The 18,338-nt window shown below is 41.3% G+C and overlaps 2 protein-coding genes and 2 long non-coding RNA genes across 5 annotated transcripts in view; 2 read left to right on the top strand and 2 right to left on the bottom strand.

Annotated features, from left to right (window-relative positions):
* Positions 1 to 18,338, bottom strand: part of LOC145435743 (armadillo repeat-containing protein 1-like) — a 391,422-nt gene that overhangs the window by 132,376 nt on the left and 240,708 nt on the right. The window lies entirely within an intron of this gene.
* LOC145435598 (uncharacterized) overlaps positions 1 to 18,338 on the top strand; it is a 260,078-nt gene that overhangs the window by 174,228 nt on the left and 67,512 nt on the right. The gene's annotated exons all lie outside the window — the stretch shown is intronic.
* Positions 12,665 to 14,219, top strand: LOC145448174 (uncharacterized). The gene is made up of 2 exons (XR_013917821.1): positions 12,665 to 12,936; positions 13,396 to 14,219. It is a non-coding gene; the product is annotated as an uncharacterized LOC145448174 (long non-coding RNA).
* On the bottom strand, positions 13,533 to 15,083 carry LOC145448182 (uncharacterized). The gene is made up of 2 exons (XR_013917824.1): positions 14,505 to 15,083; positions 13,533 to 13,761 (listed from the first exon to the last, which is right to left on the bottom strand). It is a non-coding gene; the product is annotated as an uncharacterized LOC145448182 (long non-coding RNA).

The following is an 18,338-nucleotide window of genomic DNA, read 5'->3' as shown; positions in this document are numbered from 1 at the left end:
ATGAATTCCAGCGAAGGTATTGGCCTGTGAATGTCGGTTTCCTGAAAACAGACGTTTCAAATTTGTTGGTATTGCGCTTTTCAACTAATACGTCCAGAAATGATAATGAGTTATTGCGTTCTTTTTCTATTGTGAATTGCAAGGCCGGGTGAAGCGAGTTTAAGCGAATGAGAAATTGGTCACACTCCGATTCATTCCTGAAAATGACAAATGTATCATCTACGTATCGGCGGTACAATAGTGGTTTGGCGGACTCACGCTGGGACAGAAGCTCGCCCTCGTAATACCCTACGAAAATGTTGGCCAAAATAGGTCCCAGGGGACTACCCATGGCTAAGCCTTCTATTTGGCGAAACATGACCTCGTTAAAGCTAAATTCCACCGAGCAGGTTGCCGCTTGTAAAAGTTCAACAAAGACGTTACGCGGGATTGATGGTGGCGGTAACTTACCACCGTACAGCGCGTTGGCGCAAATATCAATAGTCTCATGCAGCGGAACGTTCGTAAAAAAACTAGAGATATCAAATGAGCTCAGAAACACGTCTGGATTCGGCAAATCCAGGTTTCGCATTTCACCAGCGAACGTGAACGAATCGCGAACACATTCCGTGCCGTACAATTCCCGAACCGGTTCCAAAATGTCAATAAGCCATTTTGTCAGCTGATGGTGAGCAGACCCGATCATGGAAAGTATAGGTCTCACTGGGACATTGTCTTTGTGAGTTTTTGGCAGTACGTACATGCGTGGTCTTTGCGATCCCGTCGGTCTGATGGCGCTGTATGTTTCTGCCGTTAGGACACCGTTTTTCTTCAATGTCAGCAAACGGTTGGTCAGTCGTCTTTCAATTTTAGGTGTATTATCAAATTCCGAAACCGAACCAAGCGAGATAAATTTGGTTTTGTCATGCAATATTGATTCCATTTTCGAAATGTAGTCAGCTTTGTTCAGAATGACAACACCGGATCCTTTGTCTGGTTTGGTGATGTGAATTTCAGGGTTGGATCGCAATGCTTTGATGGCTAGGAAACACTCTTTGTTCATCAGGAAGTCCGCCTTGTCGACCGGGCATCCACAATACGAATGCGCCAAATCTGATAACCGAGCTTTGAGAGCAGGTATACCCTCGTCTGATTCTCGTCTGATCCTCAAGAATAGACAGAAGATATTTGCTTGCGCCCAAAGAGTCGTTCTTCTGGCTGATGGTTGGGACAGAATCCCTGCTTCGAGGACCTATGACTTCCAAATCTGTCAACAAACAGCAAATTATCAATGTACTATATTGACAGTTGAAACTCACCATGCAATTACTGAACATCCATTTCATTCGTGCATGATTACATATGCACTCAAGGACAGCAGAAATTCCAAATCGCAAATCTGCTTTCCTACACAAATCAAAGTCTGATTTAGGATTTGCACAAGTCATTATTGTTGCTCTGGTAATATTTATTTAATATAAATGATGCAATTTCTCAGCAATAAAAATGGCAAATTATGTGTATGTTCCTTCCTTTTCAATTTTCGTCCAAGGTTATCAATGCATTTCACAAGCAAGGCCATACCGGAAGTATAAATACTTGTTTCGCATTACAAACCTACGTAACAATTTTCACTGGAGAATATGTAAATATTACACTGTTAGTGATGACTAGGGCGAATATTTTTTGACATGTCAAAAGAGTCAAAATTTTTATCAAAATTGTTGCGTTGACTTTTTGTCAAATTTGTTACCAGTGTGAAAAGTTTTTTTGCAAACTGCATTTCGTTGGTGTCGTATAGGAGCTGCTCTATGGCAAGCACATTTCTCGTAGTTGAAGAGAGGGAAAACTACTTCTATATACTCATTGGCGACATCTCTGTGCATGAAAAGACGTATAGTCCTACATCTTGGACACCAGACCAGCATAGTGGAGACAGTGATCCAGCACGTAGATTGACGACGCACTGAAGAAGCTGGAAATTGAAAGAAATAATTTCGTTTTAATGCTTACCAATTCAGCCAGGTACATGAGCGAAGCTTCTTCACAAAACACACAGATCCAACTATAGATATGTAGAAAATGTCACGTTATAAGCGAAGATGCAAAATTGTGCAATGTGGAATTTCGTATGGCCATCTGCATCATTATTGTATCCAAGTTTCAGACAACTCTGAGAGTCATTTAAAAAAGAAGCAGAATCCTAGAACTGTCTGGAGCAGTGTTTCTCAACCTTTTTGTCTTCGTGAACCACTTTCAGACCGTCCCGCCACCAGTTCAAATTAAGCTCCGTCATCGTCATCTATAATTATTAACTGTAGGCTAGTGATAAACGGCGAGAAAATGACTTTTATTGAAAATAACGGCGCTTCTTTGATAGTGGCCACACATCGAACAATGATCACCATAATCAACAATAAATGATTCCCTTAAACATGTCAAAATTTATAAACATCAAAATAAATTATTTTTCGCGTCTGGTTAGGTTGGAGGCGGGTTAGGGAATCGTAAGATTGGGGTTGTGGGTGCGTTAGGGAGAGGGCTGTGGTTAGGGTAACGTAAGATTAGCGTTTGGGGAGACGGTTATATGGGCAAGTTTTTGATGCACTAAAAGTTGCAGAAGTTGCATTTATACAATTTTTTGAAGTCATGAGGGTATAAGTTACTCGAAAGGTTCCAGCAGTTTAAAATTTGCATGGTGTCTGCTTGTTCCGTTTCTACCTTCCCTATTCAATCAATCATGGTTACATTTTTATTTACATAGGGTTCGCACAATTTACCAATTAGTTCAGGGAGTTTCATGACTAACGGAATAGTGGGTATGCCGCATACCTGAAAAAATTGCTAGGTAAACACGGCATACCAGGTATACCTGCGTCCGGCGCGTATGGTGGGCCGCATTGTCACTTGAAATCCATTAATTTAGTCTTTATTCTAGTTTTATAGCATATTTTGCGCAATACTTGATAAAAGTTGCATGAAAAATATAGACAAAAGTTGCAACATAAAACTCCTCCAAACAGATTAAAACACCATACTTCATATATTATGAGTACGAAGCTTTATTTACGAAGCTTCCAGATGCTGTAAAAAAAGTTGCAAAAACTTGCCCTTTTGAAGGTGGGTAGGGTACCGTAATATTAGGGTTAGGGTGAGCCCGTAATGTTAGGATACGGTACCCTAGGGTTAGCGGTTAGGGTGAATGTACTAATAATGTAGTGGTGAATGTAGTAATAACGCGAAACACTTCCAACAACACCTTTGGGTATGATCACAGCATATATAATACCGGTACCAAAATTTGTTATTGAGCCCACCGTCGTGTCGGAAATTAATTATTATTATCTGTAGATGAAACACAACAGTGATAGCATAGCAACAGTTGATTATAGCAACGGTACCTTCCTACTACCATAACTAATCTTCACTACGTCACTCAGCACATAGGCCTACAAAACATTCTACTAAAATATTTCCGCGACCAATGTTTAGTCAGCATCCCTAAAAGGCTAAAACCATTCTTGTTATGCTTGCAGTTGGGACGGAATCTTGTATAAACCTCTCATTGCCTGCACTATAGCAGTTGCAAAATTAAAGTCAGCACCATATCTACCATTTCTGCCTCTCTTGCGCTAAATGAACAGAGATGCGCCGCGTTCTTGTGTTTCAATAATATTTTTCAACGCAGAAATGGTCTACCAACCCCTATACTTACCAGCTACCACCTTATGACGACTAGGGCTGGGCAAAATCGAGTACCTGAGTGATTCGATTCTGAATCACGTAATATGCTTCGAGTCGAGTCGAGTAATCGAGTATCACTCATTATGACGTCACAACAGGATGTACTATGTGGAAGTCCAAATATGAGCCTTTTATGCCACCACAAAGAACGTAATGCCTCTTATCCATCACATTAAAGATGCTTTGGTATTTTTTCGACCATACCGATTTCATTGCACTTCTTAACAATTTTGTTGGATGATAATGACTTCGGAAATTTGCTATTTCCAGTAACGTTCGTAGCTTTAAACTGTGCCTGATATGTTCAAACACGGCCAATCAAGGTTTAACGGCTTCCTCAGTGGAAATTAGTATCAACACTATAATTCTCGTCAGTAAATTAACTTTCAGTTGCGAGGACCGTATAATTTTAGTACTCGAAAAAATCGTCTTTTACTACTCGACTCGAATCATTAAAATTACTACTCGATTCAGATTCGAGTACTCGAATCATTTTGCCCAGCCCTAATGACGACCAACACATATATGGCATTATAATAATAGAGGTGAAGAGGCCGCTGGTTACCCGAGTATTTGAACATGCCATTTGGGGCACATAACTTCAGAATAACGCGAAACAATAACTTAAATATTGTTGATTTATTCGCTAAAACCTGGTGATAGCCTACCTGATAGCCTACCGGCGAGATGCTGTTCCACATTAGGCCTTTTGCAGGACTTCGATCACGTGACTAGATACGCATAGCAACAACAAATTGGTTAGCAAGCTACTTTCTCGCGCACCTGCTTCAGTGCTAAATATCGCATAGTGTACTGTTGATTTCTGGTTGTAAACGTTTCGGAAATTTGTTGTAGAAGTCATCAGAGATTTACCTATGCTAGATGTCAATCCTGTACAAAGAACATAGAATGATATCGTCAGAATTACGCAGAAATCCGTCGTTAACGTAGCCGTATTTCGGATACAGTATATTATCGTTTTCGGGCTGTAAACGTTCGCAAGTGTCATGGAGATGCGCAAGGATTCAAATATGTTGGATGTCTTTGATTCATGAACTATGTAAACTCCTTGCGTCAAAATGATCAACATTGTAGCCGTTATTCGGTAGTCAACTATGATTTTATGACACGAAATTCGACATTGCAGGACATTGACTGCGTGATATTTATTGCAGCATTAAGTTAGGTGTGGATAGTATACTATAGTTGTATTGTAGCGGTAGTTGGTAATCATTGCAGCATTTTGATGATTGATATCGATTGCAATATATATAGGATACTGCTATTTTTAAGCCTAAGAGACAATGACTGCCAGTGCCAGTACGTTGTGTTATGAATTCATGCAATGTGCTACATACCATATATATCAAATATCCTAAGCTATTGTATGACTTCTCAGTTAAGCAATTCAAAATATTTAGACCTATATTACAAGTTATTGATCATTCTGTCACAAGTTATTGATCATTCTGTCATGCTGCCAAGTGCCACTACCCGAAGGAAAATGATCATCAGCTCCAATTGAGGGTGAAACAAACTGTCCCGGGGCCTGGATTACTTGATTGATTGCCTGGATTGGATTACTTCACTCTATGGCACAGTGCAAATATCTTGAGTTTCAAGACATATGGCTATACCACATGCATACGGATTAATGATCTGATGGATTATCCCAAGAGAGCCGTGTTATGTTCTTGATCTTGTTTGAACAATAACGCAATACGACGAGGTTGCAATAAGAAATCAGTATATTGTACAGCAGAATAACTTTAGGCAGCGACACGATCCAGAGTTCAGTTAAATGAAAGACCACGAGACAAACAGAACACAGGGTATAAATACAACGCAAGGCACACAAGGAAATAATGATTGGCGCTAATTACTAGTCCTATACAAAATAGAGTGAAACGATACCAACGTAAATACACGAACATAACAGTCCTCCCCTGTAAGTTAAAGGGTACAAGGGGATTCACGTCGGCCGATAGAAATCTGTTTGTTTTCTATTTCTAACGGGGTAACGTCTACCCGACGTACGAGCAGGACTAGCTGCAGGATCTTGTGCCCTGTTCCTAACCAATGGTTGCTCAGCTTGCGACTGCGGAGGCTGAGCAACTTCCTGTGTGGCTGTATTGTTATGGCCAGCTGAAATCAAGCGTGGTTGGAGTTGGTTTCTGTGCCTCCTCCAATACCCATGATCCGTTTTTATAATGTACACAACACGCCCCAGTATTTCCGTCACTACGCCAGCAATCCACTTTGGTCCGCTTCGGTAACTTCGAGCGTAAACCGAGGAACCAATCTCGAAATGAGTGACTGATTGTCCACGCGTAACGGTTTTAGATTTGTCGAAGGGCGAGCACAAACTTAACAAATTGCGCGGCTGCCGACCATGTAAAATCTCAGCAGGCGTTTTCCAGTCTATGCCCGGGTGCGGTGCACATCGGTAAGTAGCGAGAAGTGTTTGGAGCGCGAAGTTGAGATCTTTTCCCCCGTCGCAATTTTTTATTAATCCAGCTTTTAAAGTCTGGACGAAACGCTCCGCTTCCCCGTTCGAGGCAGGGTGAAAAGACGGTGATACGATATGGCTGATTGCCAAATTAGAGCAAAACGTATCGAATTCATTCGATGTGAATTGCGGCCCGCCATCCGTGACAATTGTTACGCGCAAGCCTTCAATAGAAAAGACTTCCCGCAAAGCGTTGACTACACACAAGGTTGTGGTAGATCCGACATTCATTACTTTAACGAAAGGATATTTCGAATGCGCATCGACGATGACAAGAAACATTTTATTGTTTATTGGACCTGCAAAATCCAGGTGAATTCGTTCAAAGCTTTCAGAAGTTTTAGGCCATTCGCAATACTGACGATCAGGCGCTTTCATTACTTTACGGCAAGCGTCGCAACTCTTCACGAGATTTTCAATGTCGCGATTATTGGAAGGCCATGCGATGTAACGTCGAGCCATCTGCTTCATTTTCGCGATACCCCAATGTCCTTCGTGCAACAATGATAAGACTCGCGAGCGAAGTGACTGTGGAATTACTACGCGCTGAAAACCATCAATATTGAGCATGACTATGTCTTCGTGCAGAGAAAGCGAATGTTTGCGAGTCGAAAACCAAGAAAAATCATCAATGTGCACCTTTGGATTCCAATTACCATGAGTGACAGATAATTTTACTAGTTTCATGGTTTTGTCCTTCAGCGTCGCGTCGCGAATTTCATTGCGAGTTAACGGTAAGCCATCGAATGCCATATTAATAGCGTGAACGATCTCCGCGTTTTCACGAATTTCCAGTTCGTCAAACTCAGGGTCTGGACCCTTTGGTAGGCGAGATAAACCGTCGGCGTTTCCGTGCTCATTAGTCGGTTTATAGCGAATATCGTATTGGTAAGCCATGAGCGTTAGTGCCCATCGCTGTAAACGTTGCGCTGTAATCACGGGAATTTTCTTGTCTGGCGAGAAAATAGCTAAAAGCGGTTTGTGGTCCGTTACGAGCGTAAATTTTCTACCATACAAGAATTGACGAAATTTAGTGACTCCGTAAATGATTGACAGAGCTTCCTTCTCGATTTGAAAGTAGGATTTTTGCGAATCTGAAAGTGTTTTCGATGCGTGCGCGATCGGTCTCTCTTCGCCATTGTGCTCGATTGAGAGGACAGCGCCGATTCCGAATTGAGAAGCATCAGTTGACAAAATGAGCTGCTTGTTTACATCATAATGAGCTAACTGCGTAGCGTCGATTACGTCGTTTTTGAGAATGCGAAAAGCTGCATCACAGTCCGCATTCCAAATGAATTTCGCGTCTTTTTGAAGAAGACGGTACAAGGCAGCGGCTTTATTCGTAAAATTAGGAATAAACGCGCGATAATAATTGACTTTGCCCAGGAATGCCTGTAGCTGGCGAACATCCTGAGGTTTAGGCAACTGTTTGATTGCTTCAACGGATTTGTGAGACGGGCGTTTGCCGTCCTTGTCGATGATGTGACCAAGATACTCGATACTACTTTTGAAAAATTCACATTTAGCGAAGTTGACGGTGAAACCGTATTCGGTGAGGCGCTCAAAAGAGTAGCGATAAGTTGCGAAAATGATCGCGTTCATCAATGCCAGTAACGATTATGTCATCGATAAAACTAGCAACACCGGGTAAGCCGGCGATCATGGCATCAATACAGCGTTGAAAATTTGCAGGACTAGATGCGACTCCGAAACACATGCGTCGATAACGGAATAGACCGAATTGCGTGTTGATGACACACAAATTCTTCGCATCATCATCTAATTCTAGCTGAAAATAAGCATCGGCAAGATCAATTTTCGTGAAAATACAACCACCCTGTAACTTGTGAAGGATTTCATCCAAGGAGGGCAGGGGATGTTGATCTATCTGAATTTGTTGATTCAATGCTTTGAAGTCACCACAAATGCGTATTGATCCATTTGATTTAGTGACGGCAACAATTGGTGCTGCCCGATCACTGTAATTTATTGGTTCGAGAATACCTTGATTGACTAATCTATCCAATTCGGTTTGAACAGCGATTTGCCGTGCGAAAGGAAAAGGACGTGGCTTGTTAAATACGGGCTTGGCATTAGGTTTCAAGTGAATTGTCACCTTTGTCTTGGTGCATCGTCCTAATACATTAAAGAAAACGGAGGGAAATTTGGACTGAAAAGATACCAATTTGTCGTTAGAATCACAAATGTCAATAGTGCTACATGATTGCGATTTAACCATCTGCGAGGAAATTGCATCCAAAGCAGACGTTACCTTAGCGGTCATGGAGAAGCATCGCTCCAATCGAGACCAAAAATGTTTTGCCCACGGTGTTCGTCGAGAACCACCAATTTTAAGCCAACACGAACTTCAGAACCCACCTGCACAGTTACAGTGCAAATATCTTTCACTTTCAAAGGCTTGTCGCCGTACGCTACGAAAGAGCAATGGTATGCTGAGAGTTTCGGAGAGCCTAAAGTTTTGTACCCAGTCAATCCCACCATGGCGGAGGGTGCACCAGTGTCCCACTGTGTCGGCAGCGGAATGCCGTTGATGCTGGAGTTGATCCAGAGCTGGTTTCCTACGCGTCGATATAGTTGATCGATGTTGAAGGAGAGGAGCGGCACTGAGCAGAAATTGACGGATGTGACCTGTTGCGGGATACTAGGTTTGGTAGACATGCACACAGGTTTGATATGACCTTTACGACCACATTTCTGACATACTGAATGTCGATATTGACAGTCTTTTTTCTGGTGATCGATGAAACAGCGGCTACAGGATTTCAGTCTTTCCGGGAAGTTGCCTTGAATGGATTTGGAAGGTTTTTTCCCCCTTCTGATAGCTTCCAGTCATTTTGTTGACGATGGAAGTATCTTTACCGTTACTCTCGCCCTGGATAACCCTATCGGTTTCCAGCGTTCTCACGTATGTTGCAGCTACTTTGAGAACGTCGTCAAGGGATGGATTGGTTTGTGTTAGACAATGCCGTCTCACATCCGCGTGCGGCGTTTCTTTAATGATGAGATCGCGCATTAGCTCATCAACGTAGCTTTGATCACAGCCATCTCTTGAGCATATGAAGTTGCAATCCTTGGAGATTCCGCGTAGAGTTGCGATCCAATCGGCGTACGATTGCCTCGGTTGCATCTTGCAATTGTAAAATTCGTACCTGGCAGCTTGCACATGAATGGAGTCTTTGAAGTGTGTAGACAACTTCTCAGTCAATGCGTCGAAGGATTGCGCACTGACATCAGCAGCACCAAACAAATTACGTAGGAGCGAGTACGTTTCAGGTCCGACCCATGAGAGTAGACACGCTCTTTTCTTCTCCATGTTGGAAATGCCGTAAATTGCTAGGTGATGGTTGAATCGTTGCAGATATTGGTCCCATTTCTCCTTTGATTTTACAAATGAATCAAACTTGGGAGCGGTAGCTTCAGATGTTGATGCACCGGGATTCAACCTCTGCGTCAATTGCGCCATCTCTGTCATGACTTTTGCCATTGCTTCGTCATGCTTTGCTTGTTGTTGCACCATCATCACTTGCTGCTTCGCTTGTTGTTGCGCCATAATCTCTTGCTGCTTCGCTTGTTGTTGCGTCATAATCTCTTGCTGCTTCGCTTGTTGTTTCATCTCTTCTCTGTGACGAGCATTTTGCTGCTCCAGCTCTTCTTTACGCTGTGCGCGTTGTTCCGCCATCATTTCCTGCTGCTTCTCCAGAAGCTTCAAAATACCCGATTCCATGATATATGTTCGTCGCAGAAATAACTATGAATCCGACTTCTGACACCAATTGTTATGTTCTTGATCTTGTTTGAACAATAACGCAATACGACGAGGTTGCAATAAGAAATCAGTATATTGTACAGCAGAATAACTTTAGGCAGCGACACGATCCAGAGTTCAGTTAAATGAAAGACCACGAGACAAACAGAACACAGGGTATAAATACAACGCAAGGCACACAAGGACATAATGATTGGCGCTAATTACTAGTCCTATACAAAATAGAGTGAAACGATACCAACGTAAATACACGAACATAACAAGCCGAACATAGGCAACTAAGAAATTGATGATGCCCTCGTCAAGAATTCAGCCTGGAGCCAATTATTATCACCACATAAAATTTGGTCATGCGGTGGAAGGCAGCGTGGTTTCATGCCAACAGAAAATGTCAGCAGATGATCTGACCACTGACTAACTGTCCTGAACTTCTTTCCCGATGTTGATGTCTGCTTTGAAAATGATATTTCATTTGTGTACAGCAAGACAAGCGCTCTTCCGTGGATGCTATGAATATGTCTAGACAAGTGGCTATGGAGGTAGAAGAAAATACATAGGCATAACAGTCTCGGCAGTTATTGAACTTGATAAGGTTAACATCCACTTTTCTTCAACTATTTCTTATGCTCTGGGCATCGAATGCACAAAAATTAATAAATCGATCTTCTTTGCAAGTTTATTTGTAAATTCAATGAATCAAAGAATATCATAAGTTCAGAATATTACGGAGTCAATGCGAAAGAAACAATGTTAGTCGTATTTAGAGGATGTTTCTGAGTTGGTTGAGCCAATACACAGAGGGGGTCAGCAACGAAGTACTATTTTATCTGAGTACTAGCGTCATTATGAGTTTATGCTACTTCCACTTCTACTTGACACTTTTTAGGTAGTACTTTTTTGTCAGGTTTGGGATTTTGTCAACTAGAATGTAGCTTTGGCGCATGATTGCATCCCCTTCAAGCGTGAGGTTGAACTGCTGGGCAAAATAGCCCCAGTACCACGGTAACTAAATTAATTTTTGAAAATTGCACTTATTTGTGGTGTCATCACCCTTTTGCGTTGATCAAGAAGATGCAACATGCAATGTTTACAGTTGTCACATGGCATCAATTTCTAAAACTAAGTGACCCTCAACCAAATCTACTTCATGTAACGAATTTCTTGACCGCTTTTCAGAAATTCATTTCTACTTCCACTTGAAGTACTTTGGACATGTCCTGGAAGTAATTAGTGCTACTTGTACTGGAGTATAAATTAAGGCATTACTTCTACTCGGTTCCCAACAATGACCACGTTGACCATGTCTGGGTATAGGATGACCGATCTTGTCACTGCGTTTGAGCTGCTCTAAGAGTTATATGATAGTTACTTCCCTTAGTTCGCTAAATATCGCACATATGTGACATCAACTATTTATCAAAATCGAGTGTGATTTGCCAAATCCACTTCAATCGCAGTTGCGAAGTAGTGGTAATAAAATTGGCATTGTATAAGGCAACAATAAAGTGCACTGATTTGCTTAGTCTTGACGGCAGGTTCTCCCAAAAAATACTTCCGATGTGTTCAGCGACATTTGTTTTATAGCAGGCCGCCCGCACCCAAACCAGCAGACAGTATATCCTGATCCTTGCGGGTCCCGGCTGCTTCAGCCATATCTTCCATCCAAAATCAGGCTCCACAACAGACAAATAGTACTGCTTGAACTAACAAATACTCTTACCAGAATATAAGCCAATCGCTTTACTTCAAATGCATAAATTTAAGTACATATGATCAGAGTTGAGTACAGTAATACGACTAGGTTACCGATGGATTTCTGCGTAATTCTGACGATATCATTCTAAATGCTTTGTACAGGATTGACATCTAGCATAGGTGAATCTCTGATGACTTCTACAACAAATTTCCGAAACGTTTACAACCAGAAATCAACAGTACACTATGCGATATTTAGCACTGAAGCAGGTGCGCGAGAAAGTAGCTTGCTAACCAATTTGTTGTTGCTGTGCGTATCTAGTCACGTGGTCGAAGTCCTGCAAAAGGCCTATTGAACGTAGCCACGCATGACGGATAACAGCTGTTTGTTCGGTTGTTCCCCACTGAGCTATATAAACATTGGAGTCAGAGATGAGCATGGATTAGGATTAGGTTTTGAAAAAACAGGATTTGTGAAATTTTGTCGGATTTGGATTGGATTTGGATTAGACATTTTTTTTCTGCACGGATTAGGATTTGGATTGGATTTACCTATTTTATGGGAGATTGAAATGTCGTGTGGCGAATGGCGACAAACTTTATTCAGATCAGTTATTAATGTACTTATGGTTACTAAGTTATCTTGAATCAAGTGAATCGTTGGTTGTGAAAGAAAATTTTCGAATCCCTCCATTGCATAAATTAGTTTTTTTTCTGAATTTCCAGTTGGAATTGGATTAGAATTGGACATGGACTTAAATATGAAAAAGTTATGGATTAGGATTTGGATTTGGATTTGAAGGTTCGGATATGGATTGGATTAGGACATAGAAATTTCAAATCCGCTCATCTCTGATTGGAGTGCGCTACTCGCGATATTTGCGTGATCCATTGGCCGCCATCTTTGGGTTAAAGGTCAACTGCATCTCTACAGCAACTTTGCGGAATCATGTTCAGAACTTTATTTTATACCGAAATTACCGACTTTCCGTGTTTCTACTCAATCGGAAATTGCCGTAATTTTGACTGAAAGTCCCAATATTGGCATGTTTACAGAAAAAGCAGAATGTGCATTGTGACGTCAAGTACATGACATCTCTATTCTCACCACAGGGGATATGTGTGATTGTGTGTTCGCCAAGACGCTGGGCGAATATTTGAGTTAGTTGTATGGCGAAGGACTCGCTTGTATGGTGTTAAAACTGAATCTGAGTACTTGAATGTAAGTATGAAATGCGGACGCGCTTCAGGTGGTGATTCGCTCGATCCCACATCAGTGGAACCCCTATCAGCTTCGTATGATGGGTCGGTTGGTAATCTGTAGTGTGATCAGCGTAAAAGCTAAATGAAATGCAGTATGGTAGCGGCCTATGTATAATTTGGTGGATTACTTCGTTTCAATTAGGAATCTTGCTACAATCAATCACAGGTGTTAATATGGAGGTTGCCAGCTTAAATGCCGACTATCAGGGAGAGTTTGTGCTGACAGAATAAGAGTGAATCACAGCATTACCATGATTTCAATCAGCTTGTTGGGTTGGTGATGCATTGAAGATGTCTTACTATTGATATGAACATGATTATGGCCACAGAATTATAACATCTAGTTTGATGCATGAGTCTCATTAAGATGAAACGGCGAGTCCGTTGCCAAGTAATTTCCTAACACTACACTTTTCAGGAAGCTGAGAAACACTGCACAGGAATTTCGTCCGATTGCTGGGGATTCTGCAGAAAACAACACGGAAAATCCTGCCTGCGCATGTCGTTACTGCCACCCGATCAAAAGTCACATCCAGTAGTTTCAAAGGATTTCAATTTTGAAATGCTTCATTGCGCATGAAAATAGTTTTATTGAAAATAGTAAATGCAACAAACTAATCCATCAACACTGCTACTGTATCAGGAAGAGAAACATCGGGTTTTGTGTCCAGCAATATCATCATCCGAGCTAATTTTGACGATGCCGCTACTTAAATAAAATTGATGAACTCTGCCGTTCCTGGTCGTGTTTTGACGAGTGCATTGACTTCTTCATTGCAGTAATCTAGAGAAGGCAAAAAAATATCACAAGGTGTTATAACACAGTCAGATTGAAGGCAGTATTCCTTCTCAAGTATCATTAAATAAAGGATTGCAAACTGCATCCTACAATGATGCGTATGGCTTGTGAATATGGTGAAATCTTATAAGGGTTGTTTTGAACAGTTAACAGAGTACTTTACGACAGTTATGGTGATACTGGTACTTTCTCATCTCCGCTGAGCTGCCAACATCTTGAGAGGGACATAGATTACGATATAGTAATGGATCATCGGTATTATCGTGTTGCTTTTGCTGCTTACATGATAAGTAGGCTTCCTGACTCATAGGCTACAGCTTCATCAGTCTATGATTTTATCAGGGTTGTAGCCAAGTGGCAAATTTCCGAGTCACAAGTCATCTCACTTCTATAGTTTTGGCTCGAGTCGCGTCCTTTTCAATTATCCACGGAGTCCATAAAACTGATAAAAGGAGGTCAGCGATGTAACCATCAGGTCATGCAGTCAGCTGGTTACATACTCCCTTTTCAGTAACTAATGCCACTACTTCATTCAATGAGTGAAGTGGCTTAATTTTAGAATACTTCCACTTCAAAAGTTTTTGAAGGCATATACGGTACCGTACTTAATTCTACATGTATACTTGAGTGCAAACAATAACTACTTTCGTTACTACCACAGTCAATACTAATAGAAACGGTTAGTTACAGTTTTATAGTACTAGCTGACTCAATACATTTTCACTTACCGATTTCGGACAGTACGTGAAGTGTGGACCGGAGTACATGCGATAGTTGCCTGTGTTCGGTAGTCAACTAGCTTGTGTATCTCGGATACTTCATTGAAGCAAGATGGTTGGAAGTGATCCGCGCATGAATATGATTCTGTGCGCAATTTCGGTCTTCACGGTGTTCCGCACTGTTCAGCTAATCAGCTATAGGCGTCCGGTCGGCTGACGGCATATGGCTTGTGAAAGCGATGTAAGGACACTTTGAGTACCGCATATTGCGTATTGTAGCAGCCATACGCGACATAACGTCTACCTCCATTCCTCATCTTCTAAACAGCTTTCATGATCACACTGAAATACTCAAATCCACAGCAACAGGGATAACCTTAAGCAAACCAGGTATCAAGACTTCTGCTGTGTCAGTTACATGACGTCATTTCATGGCTGAATGGTTTCGTTTCCGTTTTTTGACTTTTCGATTTATAATTTAAATTACTTGAAAACTATAAGGTATTTTCAATTTTCATTATTTTATTCATATTCCTAACCACATAATGTACGAAATAAGGCAAAGTCATTTTTGAGATGCAGTTGACCTTTAAGTTGATAGCTGCGCGTTAAGCTGGTAGTCAAGGCAAAGTGGTTGGGTGATGTGACTGTTTTGATTACTCCTTGGCCTGGAGGTATCAATTTCGATGGTTCGGACAAGACAAGGTTATTTATATATGTGTCACCGTATGTATTCATTTGCAAATATCTTCCTGATGTAGATTGCTCAATGATATATATACAATAGGGTTGTCCATAATTTGGAAAATCTCAAAAAAGATGACTATCCATGCCTCATTCTGTAGATTATTGATAAAAAACATCAATGAACCTGCAATAAGCTCACGGGAAAGTCGTTAACATTTGTCTAAATACGTATGAAAGTAGCTGCCGTAGAGTGGGCGTGTTAGCGACCATAGAACGACGAGAAGACTAGTAATAACGAAATCACGTCTCTTGATTGGTTAATCAGCAATGCTTGAATGGTCACGACCACAGCGGCTTGCTGATTATGCGCTTATACTAGTTCGAGAAGTTCGCTAACGGCAATGATTCTGTAAGCGCATTGTACGTTGGTGATTTAATAATAAAATGAGACATCTGGTCATTGAATGTTTTAGTGTTAAAACTAGGTACCGATAGCTTTAGTGCAACAATAGCCTATTGCAGGCATGACAGAGGTGAAACAGCGAATGATTGTGAAGTTATAGAATAGGGTTACCATATTTTTGTGAAGCAAATTGCGGACACTCTATAGCGCCCACTAGCGCATTTACTAATGAGGTATTACACATTGTCGGTCAATATGACGTCACACTAGCAAAGCATTGCCCATCGACAGTATACAAGAATAGAGTGAAACACTGGTCATGAACTATGTCATCTGTAATGTGAGCTCTTGTGATTGCTACTTGCAATGGTCTGCAATGGATTTCTTCACGGGCCGGATGAAATCGTCTGGCGGACCGTGTCCGGCCAGTCGGGATTGTGCTTGACAGCCCTGCTATACTGTTAGGTCGGTGCGGCTATCTAGTTGTGTTCTTTAACCAGGTCCGAAACAACATTTTTTCAGCCCTCTTCCTCCCCCCCAAAAAGCACCGATCTTGGGCCTACCATAGGGTAATCGATGTAACGTCTTGGGCACGTATACTATATCATCTGGTTGTTAAATTTTATGAATGAATTCTATCAATAATGTTTATTCTTCCATATATTAGGCTACTATAAAATTCACCAGCAGGTTGCCTATCTGATGATTTCCAACCTTTTATGGTCGCGACCTCATTTCCAACTTGAAATGTTCCGTGGCCCAGCGCAAAACTTGATTAGCTGATTACTAAAAAAATTCAGCTTGCCCAAACTTACTCACTTCTTATTTTGGAAGCTGATTACGTCCAACATCTTCGCGATCCCCAGATAGAGGCAACCGACCCCAAGATTTGGAACCACTGTCTGTGACTGAAGTATCCAATCGGCCTTAACAAACTCTATTGGAATATGCCGTTAGCATATAATTGCGATTACAATTAGACTTATTTCAGTAAATGATGGTGATTTATATTTATGTTTGATTGCATTTTTTGCGAGGGCGGTACCTGGTTCCCATACTCATATCAATATGCGTTGCATTAACTCGCGCGCAGCGCGAAGAAAATTTTTAATAGCATAAATCTGCTTGAAAATAATATTGTGTAAGTTGATTTACGAAAAACTTTTCAGCTTTCTTCAAGCCTTCAAAATTCCGGACATTTAGGCATATTTTAGAATTTCCTCCCGGACGCAATTTTTCCAGTGAAATTCCGGACATGTCCGGGAAATTCCGGACGTATGGCAACCCTATTATAGAAGTAAGTATAGATACCAGAAATATCCTACATAGCTGATATGCTTGAGATTACACCAAGTGGTCCTGTTTTCTGGGTGCAGGTAAGGTATATTAGACATCGCCGAACTGGTGCGGCATAGCCTACCATGTGATATGGATTCTGGACACAATCCTGTATGCTCAGAAGATATGTGGGCCGACCAGGTAGCTCACATTGGATTTCTGAAGAAGAGTGTAACTACCACACCGCTTCAATACATCCTTTCTGTGTCCATGTCTGGTTTGATTCAAGCATTAGTAGTGATGCAGCCGGTAATGATCTAAGATTCATTAAGGACATGCTAAGGCAGCTAAGCAATGTAAGCAAACTGTCTTTTTGCTGGTCCTACCAGCATAGTCTGTGCTTATCTTTAGACCTCTTTTCGCGGCATCATTGAGGACTTTGACAGCATTTGCCGGTATGATTCATTATTCTGCAATAATCTGACAAGTGCCAAGCATAAATGACAGATTCATCCAGCCCTTACAGCATTCAAGACTTCAATTATATACCACGACAACAGCATGATAAGATCAGACAAAGTAGTGTCAATGTCAAGCTCTGTATTTGTATTCAATGATGGTACATCCCCTCTGAAACTAGAAATTCGTTTGCCACTTGCATAAGCGCCTTTACAATATTTTTCCGCTTGTTTTGTGCTTTCCATAAATGAAATTAAGGCATACGGGCTACAACGGTTACCTTCACAATAAGCCATCCAGTCATGTATTTAAAGATATTGTGAAGCAGCTGTTCTTTGTTCATCATGTGTTTCGTTACTCAACATGTTCTGAATTAATCCTAAATCATTATTGGCGGACCAACCTACAATGCGCTTACAGAATCACCGCCGTTAGCCGACTCCTTGACCAGCTGATCAACAAGCCGCCAATGTCGTGATCATTGAAGCGTAGCAGATTAGCTAATCCATCGCCGTGATTTCGTGATTACTAGTCTGCTTGCCGTTCTATGGTCGCTGACACGCCCACTCTAAGGCAGCTACTTTCAAACGCATTTAGACAAATGTTCACGACTTTCCCGTGAGCTTATTGCAGGTTCATTGACGTTTTTTTAACTATAATCTATAGAATGAGACATGGATACGCATAAATTTTGAGATTTTCCAAATTATGAACAACCCTAATATACAATGATTGGAAACTGCCACGCCCCTTAACGCTATAAGATAGATTCCCGGCGAAATCAGTCCGTCGCGGGATATGCTTGAGTAGAGGTACGGAATTGCGTATGTCGACTGTGGGGGAGTGCTGCAATCGACCTTTCTGGCGTACTAATTCACTGATTTCCCCCAATTGGTTTAGTTTTTGTTGGATTCTTGAGCTTAGTGAGGCAGTGCTGCATACTAGGATCTAATATAACTTTTAACAATGCACATTTATCAAAGTACCGACTAGCTGTGAGGCATTTTAGCATCGGT

This window comes from Botryllus schlosseri, chromosome 1 (assembly GCF_051294905.1).
Source record: "Botryllus schlosseri isolate E-star chromosome 1, Bs_hap1, whole genome shotgun sequence".
Lineage (NCBI taxonomy): Eukaryota > Metazoa > Chordata > Ascidiacea > Stolidobranchia > Styelidae > Botryllus > Botryllus schlosseri.
The sequence above is the reverse complement of the archived record's forward strand: the minus strand, read 5'-3'. Positions and strand labels throughout refer to the sequence as shown.